Consider the following 23,194-nt stretch of genomic DNA (forward strand, 5'->3'; position numbering starts at 1 on the left):
CATAAAAAGTAGCTGTAGAAAGTAAAAGACTAGACTGTTCAGGTCCCCTGTGGTTACAGCAAGGGTAATGGGTTTAAGTTGGTTCAATAGACATTCAGCTTCAACTGCAAGGAAAGAAAATCTATGAGTCCTGTCACTAAGTTTGGGAAAGCTGTGTTTTAAAGAGTGCAGCTGTGAGGAACAGTTGAGGACAGCTAATCTCATATTGGGGCTGCAGAATAGATGAGATGAGTTCTTTATCTTTTTTCAGTCCCAGGGTTTTTTTTTTTTTGATCACACAGTTCTTCTGGATCACATACAATTCAGAAGTAATGGAAACTTTCCTGTGGCTTTCAGTGTTTCCTTTGCCAGGACTGAATCTTCTGTTCCATCTGCAACAATGTAGAGCCATAGTGCTCTACCATCGTGTTAAAAAATCAGCCATGGACATCTTTTTTCACATTCCTACCAAGGAATCCATGCTCAGATGGCCAGAGGGGGCTATGGACATATGTTTAGCCATAAAGGCAACTGTTGTAGATTGGCAAGGCAACTGAACCGTGCCTGATGAAAGACTGAGAAAACCAGATCAGACGAAAGGGAAATTTATTTCTTTAAGAGGTGGTGAAGCTCCTCCTGTGGTCTGACAAGGAACTCAAGGAAACCATGTTTAAAAAGAGAGAATTAAACAAATGTAATGTCACTACACCCTCTTCCCAAGAGCAAAAAAAAATTCACTGTTGCAGAATAAGAGCACCTTGTGATATGTTGGTATGTCTTCTTCTGCCTCAGTAAATCATGGTGCTGGGATGTCTACATTGGAGGAAGAAGGATGGAAAGTGAGGTGCACTGCTTTTGTGAACAACAAATAGACAGGTGTCTTAACAAGGAATGGAAATAATGCTGTAAAACTAAAGAAAAACTGAAGAAAGTTACATCAGCTAATCTTGCAGTGATTACTTTGGTCAGAGCCTTAATAGTGTTAAGGCATCTAATTGACACTGATTTCAATCACAGAAGTTGAAAATTTCTGGAGATAAGGTTTTAGATACCTTAAATAACCCTGAGAATATGAATCATTGGTCATCTTTTGCTACATTTCTCTTCATGTTTTTCTTTTTTCCTATGTTCATACTCAGTCATGACTCATGTCTTCTAATTTATTTTGAGATACTTAATACAGAATCAGCTGAGGCTGTCAGCGACCTCTGGAGATCACTCAGTCAAAGTCCCTGTGATCAGAGCAGGGCCATCTAGACCAGGATTCCCAGGGCTGTGCCCAGACAGATATTAAATATCTCCAAGGATGGAGACTCCACATCATCTCTGGGTAACCTGCTCCAGTCTCTGACCACCTGGCTCACTGCTTCCTGACAGCCTGACCCTTGACCAGCACTGTCAGAGTGACCCCACTGCCGACAGCACTCTCCCAAGTCACAGTGGTGTTGATGGAGCCAAGGGGTGGTGTGACTCTTATGTGCATTTAAAAGGCATTTTGACTGCCAGATGACCACGATACCAAGTGTCTGCAGCAGCCTTCCACAGCTTTGCTTTTGATCCTGTGTTTGCCATCAGTGATTTGGATGAGCTGCAGTTATGGGCACATTGTTGCTGATCTTTCTCACTGCCTTAATAAAGTTTGGACATGTCTTTGTTTGGGATACACCACACTCATTGTGAGCTAGAGGCTGAGGAAGATCCCTGATGACACCATAAAATCCTCATCAGTTAGGATATACAACAGAATGACAAAAGTAAATCTTTTGCTGACAACAAATGTGTTGTCATACTAAAAACAGGACAAGAAAATGACAAGGCTGCTGCATTCATCAAGGGTAAATAAAACCATTGAATAAAATCCAGAAATAAAACCCAGAAATAAAACCATTTGTTATTATTTTATTTTCTAATTCATTCCTTGTGACACAGGATGATAAAAATGTTCATGCAAAAACCTTATTAGTACCCTAACAATTAATTAGAACTATGTAGCAGCAAAAAATAATCATTCACAAATAATGAATAAACTCAGTGAGCCAATAAATCAAAATAATATGCCTCTACTAATCTCAACTTTACTCTTATACTCTGGGTAGAAGTGAGTGGAAAATATGCATTTAACAACACCATCACTAAATGTAATCTTTCCATTGTAAAGTCTGTATATCTGGATGGTTTTCTGTTCCTACTCTTGGCAAAAACAAGATGAAGAAGGTGCCAAAGCTTCATGGCCACTGTCTTAAAATTAAGAATAAATAAAAATACTTTTCTAAATAAAGGTATTTATCTAAATTAATAATAAATTGTGCTGATATGAATTGTCTTGTAGCTAATATTCTGTTTCTCCAGTTATGTTAAAACCTTTGGCTCATAGACTCTTATAAAGATAAAATGTGATTCATCAAATATTTTCAGAATTCAGCAGAAACATTTCTATGGAATTTCATGAGATTTTGATAGGACCCGACAATATCAGGGGTAGAATTATCTCACCATTGCTCTCATGCATTTTCTGGCATTTTTCTAGACCAGTTCACCACTAGCAATATCCACTTCTAACTATGTATAGAATTTCTAAAAATTTCTAGAGCATATTGATCAGAACATTTTCTTTTGTGTGCACAGCATAGGGAGATACCTTCTGTGGATTGGAGTTTTACTTTTTTATACTCCTTTCTAATAAATATTATGTATTATTTTTCCACTAACAATGGATTCCATTTACAGTTTTACATATTTTCATGAAAACCCAAGCAAATGTTCTTCATGAAAGTATACATTTTTTCAGGAGCACTTTGGTTTAACTGAAACGTATTTCATGTTATTAAATGTGGAAAACTTTTCAGCTAGTGCTAGCTTTCAGAGATTTCTAAAAGATTGAAGGATACTTTGCAGAACTCTTCCTGAGAGCCTAAGTGGGAATAACAGAGTTGATCTTTTATCTTCTTCTTGGCATTCTGTTGTAGGTATCATTAAGCATGACAGTTTTTAAAAGACTTCAGTTTCAAAATGCCCATTTACAGAGTTCTGTTTAAAACCCTGTCTCTCCTGTGAGAGCACAAAGCAGTTTAAAATGCAACCTCATTTAATATAATTGCCATGTTCCTGTGCCTTACCTCTCCACTTAAGAAAACAACAATTTTAATGAGTTTGTTGTTTTTTGCTTTTTAAATACACTTTTCAGATAAAGTGTATCAGCCAGCAATTTTTTCCTCCCTTGATAAAAATACAGTCAAAGCAAGCTTCTTCTCACACTCATACTTATTAAAGAATACACAGAAGAGACACCTGTCCTTTCAGGTGAGTCAGATAAAGCTCTGTCATGGGTAACAGAAATAAAATTTGGGTTTCATGAAAACAAACAAGTCATTATCTTCCTTCCATTGTTTATTCAATACAGCTCACTTCACTAAGAGGACTAGTTTTCTTAGATGATGTATTCAAATATGTCATCTCCAGTCTTCCATCTCCAGATGTCTTATGCTTTGTGAGCAAGATACACTGCAGCATGGTCCCCATTCAAACAGATAAAAGCGTTTTCCCTCCTCACAAAGTATCAGTGGTAGTAGCTGTAGTAATACCAGTAGCCACAAGAAAAGGGTTCAGAAGAAGTAATAGAAGTGTAGAAGGGTTGGTGGTGTTAGTAAATCACAGCTCCCCAAAATCTATTAGACAACCAATAGAACACATCATTTTTTTGTGAGGGACAAGGAGGAATAAAAGCAGAAAATGCAGAAATGCTACATATTATGGATATGGCTGTGCATTAAAACAACATAATGACAAAATAATTTTGAAATTATGAAAATATATCATGGATTTGATGTAGAAAGATGAAAAAATATCATGAAAATCTACATTTGAACAGGGATCACAGAGAAGGATGTGGAATCCACACTTAGGTACAGAGTTTGACAAACTTCTATTCAAAACACTATTGATTTCCCCACAAGAAACAGAAGTAGAATTATTTTTGCATAAAAAATTTCCATGGGAAAGGAGTTAATCTGTGTGAGATAGTTGACTAGGAAAACTGTAGAAACATTACAAGGTGATACTACAAACTTTTAATAGTACATCTGATGAAGTAATAAAGATATATCAAGGCTATTCTGGTTTAAACAGACAGCCAATTTTAGGGAAATGGGGAATTAACCATGAAACATGTGGTAAAAGCAGTGAAAAATTATTCTATCACAAATTTATAGAATTTTTATGGTAGTAGTGCATTGTATAAGTATTGGTATAACAGATTTGGGCAGAGGAGCCAGCCTAAATTCATAATTTTTTGCAAGGTACAGACCATGAATTTAAGGTGAAAAAGCTCGATGATCATGGAAACAGCACAATAGGCTGAAAGTGAACTAGAATGTCCTAGAGCAGGTTTTTCTTGTAACAGACTACTCTAAAAACAACAGAAATTTGATCTAATGTATCCTAGATAAAGTTCTAACACTAAAAGAAGAATTAAATACCACTGAGAGTAAGTCACTGTGAAGACACCATCATGAGTTTTCTAGTTAAAAATAAACAGAAAGACGATGAACAGAAGTAGAAGAGATATGTACTGATTTACAAAAGAAGCTGTCAAGTTTTAAATGAAATGCAAACCTGAGAAAAGAAATTAAGAACAGATTTAGGTGTGAACCAGTGCATAAGGTGTCTAACATCCCTTTTATACTCAATGGAAAGTATATAATTCAGACAGCAGATGAAAACTGGGATGTCTCTTTCAAGATAAGCTCAAGTTTCCCTGTGTCCAATGAGAAGGGATGTACCTCCAGGTATGAATCGCCTGCCACTTCAAGAGCTCTGCGAGAGGCCTTAGCTGCACCTGGGCACCACTGCCCCAATGTGGACATCCAACATCATTTATGGTGCTCTGAGGAGCTTATCTGACCTTCAGCTGCTGTTCCAGGAAGGCCAGGAGGGATCCATAGTCCTGAACTGTTAACTGCCTTGTGTAGCCCAACCTAAGGCACACCTACAGATCATAGATGGTTTTTTGTATGTATTTAAATTAAGCCCCAAAGAATCCTCTAAGTATACACACAGAAATGCATAAACACATGTATCTCAAGCTGGAACTAGCTTTTACCCAGAAAGTTTAATTATAGATGCTCACTCACAAAAGAAAAGGGAAAGAGACATCGTAGAAAAAATGTAAATCTATAATGACTCTTATGTGGCCAGAACCTAGAAACTACTAATCATATGTAAGAGGATGAACCAGATTCACTAGAGATGAATATAAAATACAGAACTGACAGTCTTAAGTGCTAGAAGCTTTGTAGGAATTATGGACTCAAAACAGAAGAGACGCCACGCTGTCAGAAATGCAAAAAAAATGGCAGATAAGAAAGATTCATAAATGCTATTAGACTACTGTAAATCACTAATTTTCATGAAGCAGATTGAAGAAAAACTAATATGGGGCTTTTTTAAAGGAAGGGAAAAGACGTTGCTGTTTTATCATTTGTTTAATTAAAAATTAAATTTAAAAATGGCAAATAGGATCTGGCAGGAACTAAAGAAACTGTAGGGCATGAAAAAATATAAGCATAAAACCAATTATTTGCAGCACACCAGAATCTCATGACACATTATCACAGCAGTACTGTGCACACTGAATACAGTCACACTGAATACAGACATGACAGAATGCAACCTTGATGGGAGCACTTGCAGTACTGAAGAAGGTGATAAAACTCTGAATTCACTTACAACAGTCTAAGTTAGAGATCCATTAGTAGTTATGTTCCCACTGAGATCTCAGGTAATGGGAAGAAATAACAATAATATATAGTTTTTATGTGGGATGATCCAAATGCCTTTGACTTCACTAGAGCTAAGCAGCAAATATGGATTTAACTTTGAAGTCAACAGCTTCATAGATATCTCAATAGAGGTAAATCTCACCTTCTAGACAATATACGCATTTCACAAGTAATCCATGTATTTGGCTTATGACTTGTCACTGAACTAGATTACATTCTTTAGAATATCACCAAAAATGCATGTACATATTCTTTCCTGACGAGATTGAATAATTATTTAGCACTATTGTTTAAATTAAAAACAAGAAAAAGAAAAATAAAAGATTGATCAATAGTTATCTAGAAATGCACAGTATCTGCAATAAACCAGTAGATTAAAGTCTTTAGTTTCAGTCAGATATGTTAAGAAGAAAATATCCTCTAAAGGAAATGTGATACTTACTCACACTAACTCATGTAGAAATGCACTTAGTTCTTAACATATTTACTCTTTAATTTGGTTTGGTTTAGGTATTGGGGTTTTTTGTTGACCTTGTGCAGAGGTCTCATATCTTCTTAAATTCAACAACCTTGAGGAACCTGAGCTCCAACATAAACTGTGCATATTGATACTGAGGATTTTTTCTACTATAAACGAGCCTAAATAAACACTCAGAATCCAAACTGTAGCCTATCTTTGCTTGAAATTATTTTTTATGTGTATACTTAAGATATACAGCATAACCCAAAGCTTGCTCCAGAACACACCATGAGCAAAAATAGAAGCTATAACTTTCTTTAGTTTAATGTTTTGTTGAAGATAGTGGCAGGTGTGCTTACTTTTCAGTGATAGAATTCCTTTTTAATCAAATTAATCTACCTTACACAGAGGTAAAGCCAGACTGACATAAATTTATGAGTTAAATTCAGATGACTATTCATGTGAGGCGAGAATTTATCAAAATGTTGTGTGTTCACCAATTACAAAACTTAATTTAGTGTTTAAGCCTAAAAGTAGTTTTTGTTGTTGTTGCTGTTGTTTATCCATAACATAAAGAAACCTCCTGAAATTACTTCAGTTGATTCTGTTTACAACAGAACCAGTTTGTTCTAGATTAGCAAGTAATTTAATCAGTGTCTCCAAGCTCTTAGTGACTTAAAGGTTTTAAAATCAATATTTAATAAAGATAAGAAAGTGGACCCTGTCTGCTTTTTTTACAAAAACAACAGGCTGCTGTCCTCTATCTCCAGTAGCTGCATTCAGAAATGAACTCACAGAATCACAGAATCACTAGGTTGGAAGAGACCTTCAAGATCATTGAGTCCAACCCAGCCCTAACACCACAACTAAACCATGGCACCAAGTGTCATGTCCAATCTTTTTTTAAACACATGCAGGGATGGTGACTCCACCACCTCCCCAGGCAGACCATTCCATACATTATCACTGTTCTTGTAAAAAAACTTCTTCCTAATATCCAACCTATATTTCCCTTGGTGCACCTTGAGACTGTGTCCTCTCATTCTGTCAGCTGCTGCCTGGGGAAAGAGACCAACCCCCACCTGACTACAAACATCTCTCAGGAAGTTGTAGAGAGTGATAAGGTCACCCCTGAGTCTCCTTTTCTCCAGGCTAAACAACCCCAGCTCCCTCAGCCATTCCTCACAGGGTTTGTGTTCCCAGCCCCTCACCAGCCTCCTTGCCTCCTCTGGACACGCTCAAACATCTCAATGTTCTTCCCAAACTGAGGGACCAGAACTGGACATGGCACTAAAGGTGTGGCCTCACCAGTGCTGAGTATGGGGGAAGAATGACCTCCCTGCTCCTGCTGGCCACACCATTCCTGATACAGGCCAGGGGCCATTGGCCTTCTTGGCCACCAGGGCACACTGCTGGCTCATGTCCAGCCGGCTGTCACCAGCACCCCCAGGTCCCTTTCTGCCTGGACACTGTCCAGCCACACCATCCCCAGCCTGTAGCGCTGCAGGGGGTTGTTGTGGCCAAAATGCAGGACTTGGCAGCTGGGCTTATTAAACTTCATCTTACTGGACTTTGCCCATCCATCCAATCATTCCAGGTCTCTCTGCAGGGCCCTCCTAACCTCCAACAGATTGGCACATACTCCCAGATTAGTATTGTCTGCAAATTTACTAATGAAAGACTCAATCCCCTCATCCATGTCATCAATAAAATACTGAACAGGACTGGCCCCAGCACAGCCCCCTGAGGGACACCACTGGTCACTGGCCCCCAGCTGGATGCAGAACCATTCACCAGCACTCTCTGGGCCTGGCCATCCAGCCAGTTCCTAACCCAGCACAGAGTGCTCCTGTCCAAGCCTGGGCTGCAGCTTTTCCAGGAGTGTGCTGTGGGACACAGTGTCAAAGGCTTTGCTGAAGTCCAAATAGACACATCCACAGCCTTTCCTGCATCCACCAGCTGGGTCACCTGGTCATAAAAGGAGACCAGGTTGGTCAAACATGACCCACCCCTCCTAAACCCATGCTGGCTGGGTCTGATACCCTGGCCATCCTGTACATGCTGTGTGATGACACTCAGGATAAACTGCTTCATTACCTTTTTGGGTACTGAGGTCAGGCTGACTGGCTTATAATTACCAGGATCCTCCTTCCCACCCTTTTTGTGAATGGGTGTCACATTGGCCAGCTTCCAGTCATCTGGAACCTCACCAGTAAGCCAGGACTGTTGGTAAATGATGGAGAGTGGCTTCACAAGCTCCTCTGCCAGCTCCTTCATCACCCTGAACTACTCTCACCTGGTTTTGCAAAACTATTTCAAGTGCCAGAAGAGATTTTTCTTCCGTGAAGCATAGCCTCCCCTCTGCCCCACCTTTTCTTCTTGCAGAGAAGAAAAGAGTTGTTTTCTCTGTGAAGAAGAAATGTGTTCTTTGAGGAGCTGAAGCACCACACACACAGGCACAGAGGGGGAGAGTACACCTATTGTGCTGTTCAGACAATCCAACAAGTAACATTCTGCTTCCCCTCTTTCAGCTAACCTGGATTTTTTTTCTCCCCTTAACCTAAATCAAGCACTAGTGCAGCTTCTGCTTTGTGTATACACCCAGCAGGATAAAGTGGAAATAGAGGAAAAGAATTTTCAAAATCTGGACTACAGCAGTATTCAAACCATGCATTAGAATTAGGTATTTTCTTTCATTGTAGGGACACGCAAGGAAAAGCATGCAAGAAAGCAATTTCCTCTCAAATTAAGTACAAAGAGGTCTACTTTTGAAGGGCAGTGGGCAGGGGGAGAAAAAAGACCATTTTCTTTGGTCTTTTCATCCCCAAAAAAGATGTTTTTGGGATGAATTTTTGGGGATGTTTTTAAAGAATTTTTTCAAGAAACCAAAATATTTTGTTTTAATATAGAATTAATTTTAATTTTGTCTGAAATAGTACAGGTCTAAAGGAGTAATTTGCTGAGCATAAAATTAATAATCCCCTTTAAAAGAGGTACAGATTATCAATGTTATCTATAATTGACTACTATCCTGTCATTGGCCACGTTCATGTCATAAACAATTGAATTTTCTGAATTCACTAGTATTTAAACAGAACACAGTTCAAATTTTGTAGTATTGTTTTTTCTTTATAAGGTTAGTTTTCCATAAAAAAATAATTTCATAGGAAAATATCTTCCCAAACTTGTTTAGGAATACAATACACAGATAGATTTTAAATTGGAGTAAAAGAACTTTGCTTTAGACAGAATTTTCAGCTTAATATATACCCAAACCCACTTTCCACAGCGACTAATAATTCTTCACTAATGCCCTCATGTACGTGCAGTGCTGAACCAGGTTTGGCATTTTATTACTTTTTAGGAGTTATAATCATATCTTCTTTCATATTTTTCCTGGAAATAGATTCTTTATACATTTTTTTCTGCGATGAGATGAATAAAAATATATTTGCTTTATTATCTATAAAATTCTTAATATCTCTCCAGGTAATTGTAATCTGGTATATCACCATATAGACATTGATAAAAGAAAGGAAACACCTCTGCAAAACCTGCAAGATCAAGTAACTGTTGTGCCAAAGGGTGTTTCAATCTAAATAGTTTTCTGGATTCTTGTCACTTCTATAATTTGAAGGCTAAAAGTTTGGTGATCCCATCACTGTGTTCATAGAGTTGTCAATGGTTGTGTGTAAATTAGTTATTTATTTCATCAATGGGCAGCCTTTTGAGGACCTCTGGAAATTAGCAAAACATCATCTTAGTTTACTGTGAATTCATTTTCCCCCTTTTATTTTCTCTCTCCCTTCCCTATTCCAAGGCAACTTTACAGTATTATTTTTCCTATGATTTGGTATAATTTTGAATGTTCAATATACTATCTTGAAGTAATTTTTGTCATCTTCATCTTCTACAATTTAATAATTTTCTTTTATGTCATTCATGATATATTTCTAATAAATTTATTTAGGAGACAGATGGAAGGAAAAGGGCTTGCTTTCTAAGTTTTGGGGACAAGTTACAAGCTGTCTTCTTCCCCCAGGCAGAGGTGATGAATGCTCTTTATCAGGAATTTCACATGATGAGTAAAGGACAGATGGTCCACAGAGTGGACATGAGCATCTTCTCTGCTATGTTTAGTACAGAAGAAACAGCAGATGAACTGTCCCATTTATGCTTATTTAAACCTCTGCTTTCATGTACTGCTGCTGTTATTGACAAAAGCTTCTTTTCTACTTTTCCAGTTAATGGAAACATCTGCCTTCAAAGATTCAGAGTATAAAACTAAAAGAGATTTAATAGTGTATGCTTCTGCATGATGCAGACCATTATAAAGCCTGTGAATTAGTGTTGTTTTGAGGTAAAGCAGATGTCTTAGGAACACAGTCACTATTGATTTTAAAATTTCTAGTGATGGAAAATCTACAGTAGTCCTTGGTAAGTTCTTCTCATGTTCAATTGTTCTGTTTGTTAGATACATAGGCTTTATTTCTGATCTGAATTTGTGTTTGGTCTTCCAGGCACTGTAACTTGGTCTATGTGTTCATTGTGTGCTGAGCCAGGGCACCTTATCTCAGAGGCACAGTCTGGGCAGCACATTAAGTGTTTCCACCCTCTCCACAGTAAATAGATGGAATTCTGTGTCTCTGAAGGGAGAGTCCTAAGCAAGTGACTTCCCAGGGCTAACTGAAGTGAATCAAATATGAGGAGTTTCCAATCATCTTTTTACAAAATACTTCCAGATTTACAATGGTCATTCAAAATATGATAAATATAGTCTTTAAGTCTTTTTCTTCATAAAGGTGTTTGAGTATTCTCATTTTACATCTTTTCTGGCTGGACAGACTTTACAGCAATGAGAATTCATGTAAGTAAAGGGTATACTTCCTTTCTTCTGTGGAATTTGCTCCACTTTTTGGGTATAAATACAACAGTTGAAGAAGAGCCATTTCATAGTGTCATTTCTTATTGCTTGGTGGGGCCAGAGAGAGCATCTGTCCCATTTTAGCTGAACTGCCAGTATACAGAAGAATGTAATTGTTTTGCTGAGTCTGATAAAAAATTATATTCTTATTTTACATATTAAAAATTAAATGAGAAGGCTAGAAAGTGTCAGATTCCAACACTAATTCATTACTTGGAGTCTTGGCTGCTCTGAAATCTACCTTTAAACCTAAGTAATTACTCTATATTCATAGTGCATGTTCTTATCAAAGGGTCATTGAGGAATCCAACTTCTCTCCCTCGCAAGCTACTTCAGCTAGTCACTAACCTTCAAAATAGAGAAAGGTTAGCAAGAAAAGGTTAGTTCTTCCTTACTGTGGGAACAAAATATTGATTTTTTTTTTTCATTTTTTTTATTCATGCCATTCTCTGAAACCACATGTAGGCCTTTAATGAGCACTCTGACAGGGAAAAGCTTTTGTGAGCCCTCCTTAAGGAGAAAAGGTGCACCAATAAAAAAAAAGAATTCCAAAGAAAATCCCACCACTAAAATAGCCATCACCCCCCACGAAAAATAAAAACACCTTACTTGCAGTGTTGCTTTATCAGTCTGGCAAAAAAAGTACATTTATTTCCAGGGAAGACTATACATGTTACATATTTAACAAGACAAGAACTTGTTGATATTAGTTATGGGTGAAGAAAGTGCCAGGATTCAGAGATGTGAGGCTGGTAAGAATGAAAGTCAGAGATGAGACTGCTTCATGGGTAATATAGCCCAGCTTATTGATATTTTGTCAACCTCAAAGAGATTTTAAGGTCTCCAGAGAATTCAAGTTCTTGGATATTTTGTCTGAAGTCAGATTATATTAATAATTTTTAAATGTTTTTGCTAACAATTGTGACAACCTTGATTGAAAATTATTTTCCTACCTGGGAAAACTGGTAACAATTAGCCTGAAATATTTCATATATGTTCAGGAGGTAAAAATACCTGCTGGTAAAGAAAAGTTATGAAAAATTCATACGGACAAAGCAAAAGAGAATGAATAAGTTACTATAAGATCATATTTGGTATTCCATCTCTGGTAAATAAACTGCATTCATAGTTAAAGCAGTTTACTCTAAGACAGTCATGCTAGTAAGAAAAAATAAAAAAGGAGGAACTTTTTCCTCTCTGACCATTGTGTCATGGTCACTATTTCGTTTCCCAAAGGGGAGTGTACTAAAGTTATCACATTCATTCTTACATGTAATTAGCATGCACCTTTAACATCTTTCCTCATCACTAGAAATAATTTGCTTTCTCCTAAGTCGTCTTCCTTCTCTTTTCATTCCGTCCATTTTTTCCTCCTTTCACGTTTCATCCTCAGTAAATTTCTAAATACCTTCCAAAATTTTAAAGTTTATACTTTTATAATACCAAGGGACTATGAAAGAGGGGAAAGAATAGACCTTAAGCTCTTAGAATCTTTAGCTCCTGCTTGGCTCCCAAATCCTAGCCCTATTTTTCAAGACAAATACTCCAGTACTCAAATACTTCTAAGAGCTTTGTAGAATCTTGTCATTAATTATGATTTCTGAAACCCTGCCTCCCATTGTTGAAGCTCCATGACAAAGCTGTCCCAAATCCAGTGACACTGGAAGCTTGTTCCCAAGCCAGCCAAGCTTGGTCATGTGAAATGATGAACAACTGACAATTAGAATATTCTAATTCTAGTTAGAATTCAGGCCATTTGTGGTTTAGGAATGGTATTCTCCAATGCAGTGCTCCTACTAAAACCACACCATACACTGCTTGCTCCACTCTCCCTTCTTCCCCTTACCTGCAGCAGGCTGGAGAAAAGAATTGAAGGTACAAAGGGCAAAAGTCACAGGCTGAGAAGAAAAATTTACTGAAAACACTAAGATGATCTTCAAGGTCCCCCACCAATCCAAACCACTCCATGATTCCATGATTTCATAAATCTAAAGAGAAAAGCACACTAGGTTTTACATCACTTAATTCCTTATAAGACTAAATAATATTAACATGGGATTGGAATTACCCACTGTAGCCATTTTCTTTTATTTTTATCCATTTTAATTCCCTAGACAGATCTATAACAGAGAGGACTTGCTTTTTGACTATTAACCTTTAACTGTTTAACTGGTACCCTTCTTTTTATCCCATTTATCTGATCACATAAAGGAGCAACACAGATGAGCTGCAGAGATGAGTTAGGAATAAGTTGAACAGAACGGAAATATCCCTGGTGAAACAAAAAATTCACCTGAGAAAATGAACCAGGCTGAGAATTTTGGCTGAGTAACTTGTGCATAACATCATAGCAGTAGAGATATTTTGTCTTAAAATCTTTGCCTGAACTATATTATGTGGACATATTTCCTTAGGTCAACAATAGCTCAGGTATCTTTAAATCAAAATGTGTAGTGTAGCAATGCAGTATATTCAAAGTTATAAAGTGAATACAGATTTTTTTTAATAATAGAGTTACCATTGCATTACTCAAATGCTGAGACATTTTATCCCAAGTTCATTCCACATCAAACTCTTCTGGATGAAGTATAATCCCCAGAAAGTACTGGTTTGTAATAGAAATGCTGACAGGCCCTTAGCTAAAGAAGCTCTACCAGCTTTGCTATTCTACCATGTCCCTAACTGAATTTTTATTCTCTAATTCAATGAGAGGATTTTGCTTCCAAATCATTTTTAAAATCCTCCAGCTGTGCTATTTCTTAGTTTATGATAGCTACATTACTTTTCAATTAAATTATTCCAATGTTCTTATTTTTTCTATATTAAATTGTAGTTATATCTACACATTTCAGATATACTGGGATCTGCCCAACTTTCTTATTTTGCCTTATAAGTACCCAAGTGTAGGAGTTTTGTGACATATTTAAGGGCAGTGGTGACATAAGCTTTAAAGTTTCTGTTTTATTTTATCACTCTGTCCCCAAAAAACTTAGTAGCCCTTGTTGTGTTCTTTGAGGGGTGACAGCAGCAAATAAACTAACATTCACCTTTAAGCATGAGGCAGGAGAGACAGAGGATCTGGGTCACAGCCTGTTGTTCTCATCTTCCTATAATGGCACAAATATATGTGTTAATTTTATACATGCTACCTCTTCTAAGAACTGTGGTCATTTGAGATATAGCTGCTTGAGGAGAGGTGTCTAATGTTCTTATTCAAGTGTGATGAAGCTTTCCAGCTGTTCCCCCAGAGGTTGGTCAAGGATACAATCTTGTACTGTAAATTCCAGGGATGTGTGAGTGCCTAGGATCTTCCAGGATCATGTCTAAATGACACTAGATAGCCAATTTGCCTAAGCTGCCACTTATCCATATCCTGGGGCTACCTTTCACGAGTAGATTCATGTCTCTATGGAACAAGCCCGAAGCAAGCCTGAAGCCAGATCCAGAGCACAGGGCCACACACGCTGTAGAGCCCACTGCTCACTAGCACGCCAGCAGAACTATTTGGATTTGTTCTCTACAGTCAATCTTCAGGCTGTCCACAGGGCAGACACGTGGGCAGAAGGCAAACAATATGTAGATCATGGAGTGCCTGCAGCCAATCTGCAGCAGAGTAAGAAAAAAACATTGACAAAATCCCAAAGCTTTTTTAGGCAGATGGATTTCCAGCTTGTTCACTGTCCTTCTGGCAATGTTTCCTTAAGAGAATGCTCTGATGACAATGTGCTTTGTAGAGGTAGGTTGCCACATTGAAGATTGGGAGCTGCACCACTGTCATTTTAATTTCAAATTAAGCTTGATCTTCTCCTTTGTCTTGTGATATCAGGACAGTTGTATCTCAGAGCATGATGGTCATTAGCAGCATATTTTACAGGTGCATGTGGACTCAGATTTCAGGAGTCTAAGCAGTTTGAGGAGATTTTTTGATATCATCCCTTTAAATTTAGCTACCTAATCTACATATTAATTTAATTGGAAGTATATAGGTACTATTTTGGCTTTCAGTTTATATCATAAGCTAAAATTATGGGGAATATCCTGCTTTGTAAGCAAAATATATGCCAGAGTTTAGAATCAAGGTTGTGTTCTTAAATTTAATTTTGGTGGTTTAAAGCAAGATTTATCTCCTTAGTTTAAGGAAGGGAGGATTTACTCAGAGATTAAAATTCTGACTTTAAAATGTCTCTATATAGATTTCTATGGGGATGGTAGGGGCAGGATTCAGCTTCTTGAACCTAAACGTCCATTTTTGTACACCATCATGGAATATATTATATGGCCTCTAGCTGTCAAAAGAGATGGTTGGGGCAGTTTTGTTAACTCATGTGTCAGAGCTGCCAGATTAGTGACCTTGGGGCATCTCAACCAATAAATTACCTCTTACTTATCTACTTATCTTGGTCTAAGATAAATCTCTCTTCTGACTTTACTGATTTCATGGTGTGAAATCACATGTGAGGATGTGATGTGATTCTTGAGGGTGACTTGTGCAGGGCCATGATCCAGACTCGATGATCTTTGCGGGTCCTTTCCAAAATCAGGATACTCTACAATTCTGTGATTTACTAGAGATCAAACTTCTAGTACTTTTTGATGCTGAATTGTGGTGGATACTCAAATGTAGATATTTCGATGTCAGACAAAATCCTGCTCCAAGGATTCACAGTGCCTTTAATATGAGATCCTTGTGTTGGGACCTAATGATCTAGATCCATATTTAAAGCAGAGTAGAATCATCATTTCTCAAAGGTAACTCACTGACTTAGTGTAGTGGGTTTGCCTTGGTCGGATGCCAGGTGCCCACCAAGCTGCTCTATCACTCTCTCTTTATCATAACAAGGTGGGGGAAGAAATAAGAAGGAAAAAAATTGTAGGACAATATAAAGGCAGCTTAAGAAAGCATAAACAAAGGCACAATGTGAAAGCAAAGGAAAGCAAAAGACTTATTCTCTATCTCCCATCAGCAGGTGATGTCCAACCACTTCTTAGGAAGCTGGGCTTCAGTGCATGGTAGTGATTACTCAAGAAGGAAAACATACTGGCAAATGTCCTCCCTTTTCCTCCTTTTCTCTTAGATCTGACTGGGAGCATATTCCTACGGTATGGAATATCCCTCTGGTCAGTTTGGGTCAGCTGTCCTGCCTGTGTCTCCTTCTAAGAACTTGCCCACCCCCAACCCTCTGGTGAGGAGGGACAGCCTTGATGCTGTGCCAGAACTCCTCAGCAGTATCCAGAGCACTGGTGTGCTATCAACACCTTTCTAGCCACCAATACAAACCACAGCACTGTGAGGGCTGCCATGGGAAAGATTAACTCCATCACAGCCAGACCCAGTGCCTTTAGCAGCCTACTTTAAGAGTGGAATATCTCCACTGAATATATCCTGAATAGCTTAGAAACAGAAGTCTTCAAAGTAGCTAAGATTAAGGTGAGCTGTTTCCTACCCTGCTTTGCTTCCAAATCAGTCATTTTAAATCACAAGAAAAGGAAGTCTGTAATGAATGTGGCTCTGAATTTAACTTTATAATTACCAAGGAGTCACAATTCTCACAAACGTTGACTCATTTCAGAGATGCGGCATTACAAAAAGTCAAACCTTGGACGTTTGAAACAGCCCCTAATCAAAGCAAATGATATATGCACAGTGTGATGCAATCATGGTGCTGACACAGTCTTTGGGCTCCTGCCATAATCCTCACAGTTTCTGAGGCTCAAATCCACACAGAAAGATGATTGCACTAGTGGAAGACATTATATTATGTAGTGTAATGTTGAGCATAGCTGTAAAAAAAACATCTTAAGCTTTAGAAAATCCACATTAGATGATTTTAGATAAAATGCATGATATGGGGTAAAGAAGAAAAGAGCTATGTCCTTCACCTGGCTTCCTCTTTTTACTAAGTCTTAGTATCCTGATCTGTTTGCTGCCTTTCTCCTTGCAAACACAAGATATAGAGATGGCCCCCACCATCTCCAATGTGTTTTTATAGAACTTCCATAGGTGGACTGACAGCTCCTGTACCTGCTCTTGAGCTCCCTGGATTATTCCAGACCTGAGCGATTCAGCAAAACTTTATCATGGGGAGACTTTATGGAATGTGCAGAAAGGGAGAAGATACACCTGCAATTTCACTGTGTCCTTTGTCTGGTAGAAGCATTAGTCCATAATAACAGTGAATTTTCTGATAGCATCAGTGGTCTTTTCCCTGAAGGTCTTACACAGCTGACTATATTAAACACACTCTCACAAATACAGTAACTTTCTTCCTTCATCCATCTTGTCTTCTCTAGAGGGATTTTTTTTCACTTTGATGCATTGCTCACCTTGTTACCACTCATCTTGTCGGCTATTTCCTCTGTGGTTTCAGACATTTTATGCATGGCTGCTTATGTCTTGTTTTCAGATTCTTTCTGCCTAGGCCTGGAATAATTTTTGTCTATTCAATACTACACTCCATTCCTCATGTTTAAAAGTTTGAATTCATTTTTGCAGTGTCTTCCCACCTACTTCCCGACACTGCCTAGGCTTAAACATTGGGGGAACAGTACTAGGAGTGAATTGGAGAGGAAGAATAAAGTGAAAGTAAGATAAGTGATGCAGTCATATTAAAAATACAGTGTGGGGCAGGTTTGTTTCTCCAGTTCAATTAATGATGTCTGGAGCAGGCTGAATCAAAACCCACTGAAAGAATCTGAAAAATGCAGGTTACCTTTTTGAAATTTTGGACTCCTTGAGAGGAGATTTCCAGTACTGAAGAACAATGAAATGTCATAAAGTGGATATTAAGATGGTGACATTTCATAAATGGCCTCACAAGGAGGACATGGGGAACTTTAACAACTAACAGTAGTCTCCCACTCTCAGGGCCTCACATCACAAGGGAATTTGAGCTATCTGAACATCTGTGGGAGACACCCTGGAACTGGGCAGACGGCTTGGGCGGTTCCTAGAGCGCGCCAGGGAGTTTCCTTACAGGAATGCTTGAGGGGCTGAGCAGGATAATGCTGAACCTGAACCACTGCTCACAGGTGTGGGGACAACCACAGGGACAGTGGTCATGGACAAGAGCTTCAAACTGACTTGAAATTAAGAGGGAGGTGGGAGGCTGGGAAGCAACACTGGGATTCTGGTCTTTAGAAGAGAAGGCTTCAGCCTGGGTAGGGAACTGTTAAGCAGAATGTGCTGGAAAGGCACCATAAGTGCGGAAGATACCAAGCAGAGTCATTGTGGTTATTTATGAATAAACTTTTCTGTTGTGCAGAAGGACCGTGAATTTTACTAGAAGATTAATTTTTTTTCTTTTTTTAATTTTTAAATTTTTTTTGGTGAACTGGTACACTGAAAGGGAGCATAAAAAAGATGGAAAAAACCCAAGAAAAAAAAGAATACACAGCACTAAGAGGGACATAAAACCCACTCTAGTAGAGGAGTTGGATTAGTGTCTCCTCTCAGCCTTTTCTTCCACTGCATCTTTATTGGAGAGCACTGTAAGTGGAATCAGGCAGATTAATGTGGAAAGGTATCTCTGAGCAGAAGGCTGACAATCCAAGCAAGTGCAGGTAAGGTGGAAAACAGGGAGCTTTTATCATGCCAGACAAGGACATGCTCTTAGAATCATAACACCACTTTCGTTAGAAAAGACCTCTAAGATCTGAATCCAACTGTTAACCCAGCACTGCCAAGTCCACCACTCCTCCTCTTAAATGCTGATATAAGTTCTAGTCTATTACATATTTTCATTAATGAGAATCTGTCCATTAGCTTCAGTGGCTTTGATTTCAGATCCCTGTATGTCCAAGGGTTATACATGCTAAGACAGGAATGAGCAATCAGTCAATGCAATTGTTTGAAATCTCATTATCCCAGCAAGATGCATTTGCCCAGACAGGTTTTGATCTCTATTTCCAGATGCCCTACCTACACCTTTTCAGTTCATTTTTTTCTTCCACATTTTGCACAGTCCTATGATAAAGCTCTTAGGAAGTCTGGAATTAAGGTATGAGTAACAGCAAGAGTATCCATTATTCAATTACAAAGTTATTCTAACAGCCAATATTCTATTAGGATAAAAACTCTCAAATTCCTGCAAATTTCAAGGATTAATCAAGTTTTAGCTCATCATCTGCACCATTTGCCTTAAGCACTACAAAAATCCTGGGTGTAATCTACTGAACATAGACCCAAGTTAGTTAAAAGGAATTTTTGTTTCTGGTATCACATAATAGTATTTAGGAAATTTGAATCTACAGGTTTAAGATTTTCCACTGCTATGATTCACAAACAGATTGACCAGGATATACCTCTCTTCTATAATAATTTCTGTCCTCCCGCAAAGACTATGCTGCATGAAAGGTTATTGCTTAAAAAATGTTTCTAAGAGACACAGGGAAAAGCTGGAAATGTGTAATCTCTCGTTTTCATGAAGATAAATTGTGTTTTAGAATTCTTCTAATGAAGCAGCATTCATCAGTCCTCCTTTATCTATTTTTTCAGAGTGAGTTCCAGTGCACAGATAAGAAGATTGATGTCTCTGAACTTTCCACCACTTTCTGTGCCATTATAGTAGTACCTCAATGAGATGAATTAAATCAACAGGGTTACTACTGAGTCCAGAAACATTTTTACATGTTATGATATTTGTCCCTTCTGCCTTTCTATTATAGATCAGTAAAGATAAAATAAAGCTATTGTGAATCTCATTTGAACTCTAAATCTCATTTCAATGACTAGGAACTCTTAATAAGCAGAAAGAGTATGCCAAAAATTTATTATTACAACAATTCTTCCAAGTTCATATGTGGGTATGATTATGCAAGTGTATATTAATATATGCATCCAACAGACAAGTTCTGTTGGTTTTTTTTAATGTTTAGGGAATTTGCATGTTGCTTACTTTGAATAATATATTTTTCAAGAGATGTATCTTCAGCATCCTACCACAGAATCCACAATCAGCATCACTTGGGTACTCACCACCTCATCACACACATCCTCTCTTTCCAGTTCTCTTGTTATATGATCTCTGAGCACTGAGCTCCCAAGTTGCTGTTCAGATCAGAAAATGTCAGGATTACAGGTTTTACCTGTTAAGAGCTGGAATACACTCGCTTGTTCTGGTTCACTTCTCGTTCCACATGTGTTCACACAGCAGAGAACAAAGCTGGTGGAGCAAAAAGGGCTATCCAAAGTTAGTAAAGGTAGAAGAATTTTGTAAAGGTATGTCCTGGTTTAGGGCAAATTCGGGAGAAAACCTCCGATGGGCCCCCCCGGGAAGCAAACCCACGTGGCCCTTTTCTCCCACCCCCCAATCTGTTTGGGAAGAGATTTCTCTGAGAGAAGTGGAAAAAACCTGTTTATTTCACAGGCACAGCACTACCCAGCACATGAACAATATCAGATTGCAAAACCTCTCACTGTTCAGAAGAGATGACAAACTTCAGAGGGTCTCTTTCCTGTGGGTGTTCGCTCTGTTATCAGTCCCTCTGGCGCTGGAAAATGCCGCTGCCCAGACTGGGCTCCCGGTAGTGCACGGGTGCAAGCTCCCGGTGCTCCCCCGAGTCCCCAGTCCAGAGCAGGTTCGATTCGTTTCATAAAAAGGGAAAGAAAACAGTCCAGGAAGACTTCTCTGCTTCGGCTAGCTGGAAAGCCAAGGCAATCTGTCCCTTGTCTGTCTGTGCTGTATTCAAAACCCCATCCCAGGATGCGGGGGGAGCAAGTACAGTCTCTGATAACAGACTCGGTGCTTCTTTTCCACTCACTTTACTCTCAGATGGAATTTTAAGAATACAAAACCTGTGTCTGGGTTAGGTGGACGAATGGGGATACAATTTAACATCATCAACCCAGGACAAGGTACCTACCAAAAGTAATGTTGATGGAAAGACTTTGCAAAGAAGAATATTGGGTTAAAACTATTTCTTGGCATACAAGAGGTTTCTAATCAGAAACTAAATTATGTGTCATACAGTAAGACATCAAAAAATAAAAAAAAACCAACAAACTAATATGATTTGTCAATAAAGCCCAAATCAATGTGATTACAATCATGCTTCATAGACAGAATGTTTACATAAGAAACACCTGTAGCAATTTTTTATTTGTTTTTTTTTTTCAGATCAAAATGTTTTGCAGAATTTGTCAAATAGTTTTAAATAATACATATAGTTGAGAAAATCAAAATCTGGACAGTGTGGGTAGGCAGCCTGGGACAGACAACCAAATGCAGGGAACAAAACATAGTGGTGTGTAGGCAAAAGCTGTGGCAAAGTCTTCCCATCACAATTCATGAAACTACTCCAAACACTCTTAGCCATACCATGAGGGTCAGTCAGATTTCCTTTCAGGTGGTGAAAATTCCAGGTGATACCAAAGAAAACAGATCATTAAAGTCAGAATCAAGACCTTGATTTTTAATATACATGAATGTATTACATACATGCATATCTATCGATCTATCTATCAATCGATTGATCTATATATATGCATATATATATGTATATATGTGTGTTTGTATATGTACATATGTATATATTTATGCATATATGTATGTATGTATATGTATATATATGTGTGTGTGTGTGTATATGTATATGTATATGTATATACATATGCATAACACACACATACACATAAATTAATCTGGGCTCCAGCACAGTGCGCCAAAATCATCAGTGATGTATTACAGGATGGCTTTTTATCTATGACTTCTTTTACTGGAAGCAGCAGTTTGACATGCCTATTATTCCATGGAAGCATTCACATTTCACAAAACGCTGACATCTCCTTCTCATATTTTTTTAGAAGCACTTTAAATTCATTTATTTTTGCATGACAAACTCATAGTCAGGATTATTTTCCTATTCGTACAACTAAATGAGTCAGGTATGCAGTATGAGCTGCTTTCAGGTGAGAGGGACAATCTTTATTACATCTTTAAGAATATCAAGAATCCTCTTTTTTAATACATTTATTAGTACATAAGTCCAAATTCACAGCAAACTATTTTTTCATATTCTTATTGTGTGATAATTCAAGACAGACAGCAAAAAGTAATTGATTATATTTATACTAGCAGAGCTGTTAATGGACCAAAACTTAACACATGCTGAAAAAATTCAGAGTCTTGTTCAAAAATACATAGATTTTAGATATTTATATCTGCCTATTTATAAATCTACCAATGAATTTGCTTGTGGCATTAATGTAATTCCATTAGGAGTATCTTAATAACTTGATCAAACTTGCTCATAGGCATAGATATTACTAATTATATTTTGGATTATTTGCCTTATAGAGAAACACAAGTCATAAAGAAGAACGTTGTAAAAATTAGAATTGCACTATGATCCTGCTTCAGGCCTTCAGTCAGAAAGAAGTATCTCCTTCATAAAGTTTGGTAAACCCAAACTAAACAGATGATCCTCGCCAGAGAGAACTTTACATGGGAAACAGTGAAGGATGGATAAATATATTTGTAGGTAACAGGATGAGTGGAAAGAAATGTTGTATACTCTGATGTACAGCAGCTGAAAAGGTTGTAGCAGCCAAATATTTTTGTTTGTTTGTTTGTTTGTTTGTTTTTTGTTTGGTGGGTATTTTGATAGCCTGGCTAAAAGAAGGTCTAAATGAAACATATTGTTTGTGGAGTTCTTCCAGTCTTAAAAGGCAATAAGAAGGAAAGCATTTAAGTGTTTGAAGAAAGTCTGGAGTTTGGTGTATTATACATGGCCCAGAGGTTGTCTTCAAAGAAGCAACAGCTAACAGTGTAACAGTCCCTGATTATCCAGAAATCCAGAGCAATCTTTCCTTCCCACTCCATAAACATGGTAGAAACCAAAAATAGTTGGCTTAAATTACAGGACATAAATATCAGTTTTCTGATATGATGCTATTAAAGGACGAAGAAAATGCTCAGGCAGGCTTTTAGTTCTGCACTCTGGAGGTCCTTCAAACAGGCTCGAACCAGTCTAAGGACTTGAAGTCTGGGGATTGTTTGACAGAAGTGATAGATAGGCTGAAAATACAAGAGCCTTGGAAGCAAACATCACTAGCTC

Source organism: Pseudopodoces humilis, chromosome 3 (assembly GCF_049639895.1).
Source record: "Pseudopodoces humilis isolate 2021_Gansu_Grassland_sample_001 chromosome 3, ASM4963989v1, whole genome shotgun sequence".
Taxonomy (NCBI): Eukaryota; Metazoa; Chordata; class Aves; order Passeriformes; family Paridae; genus Pseudopodoces; species Pseudopodoces humilis.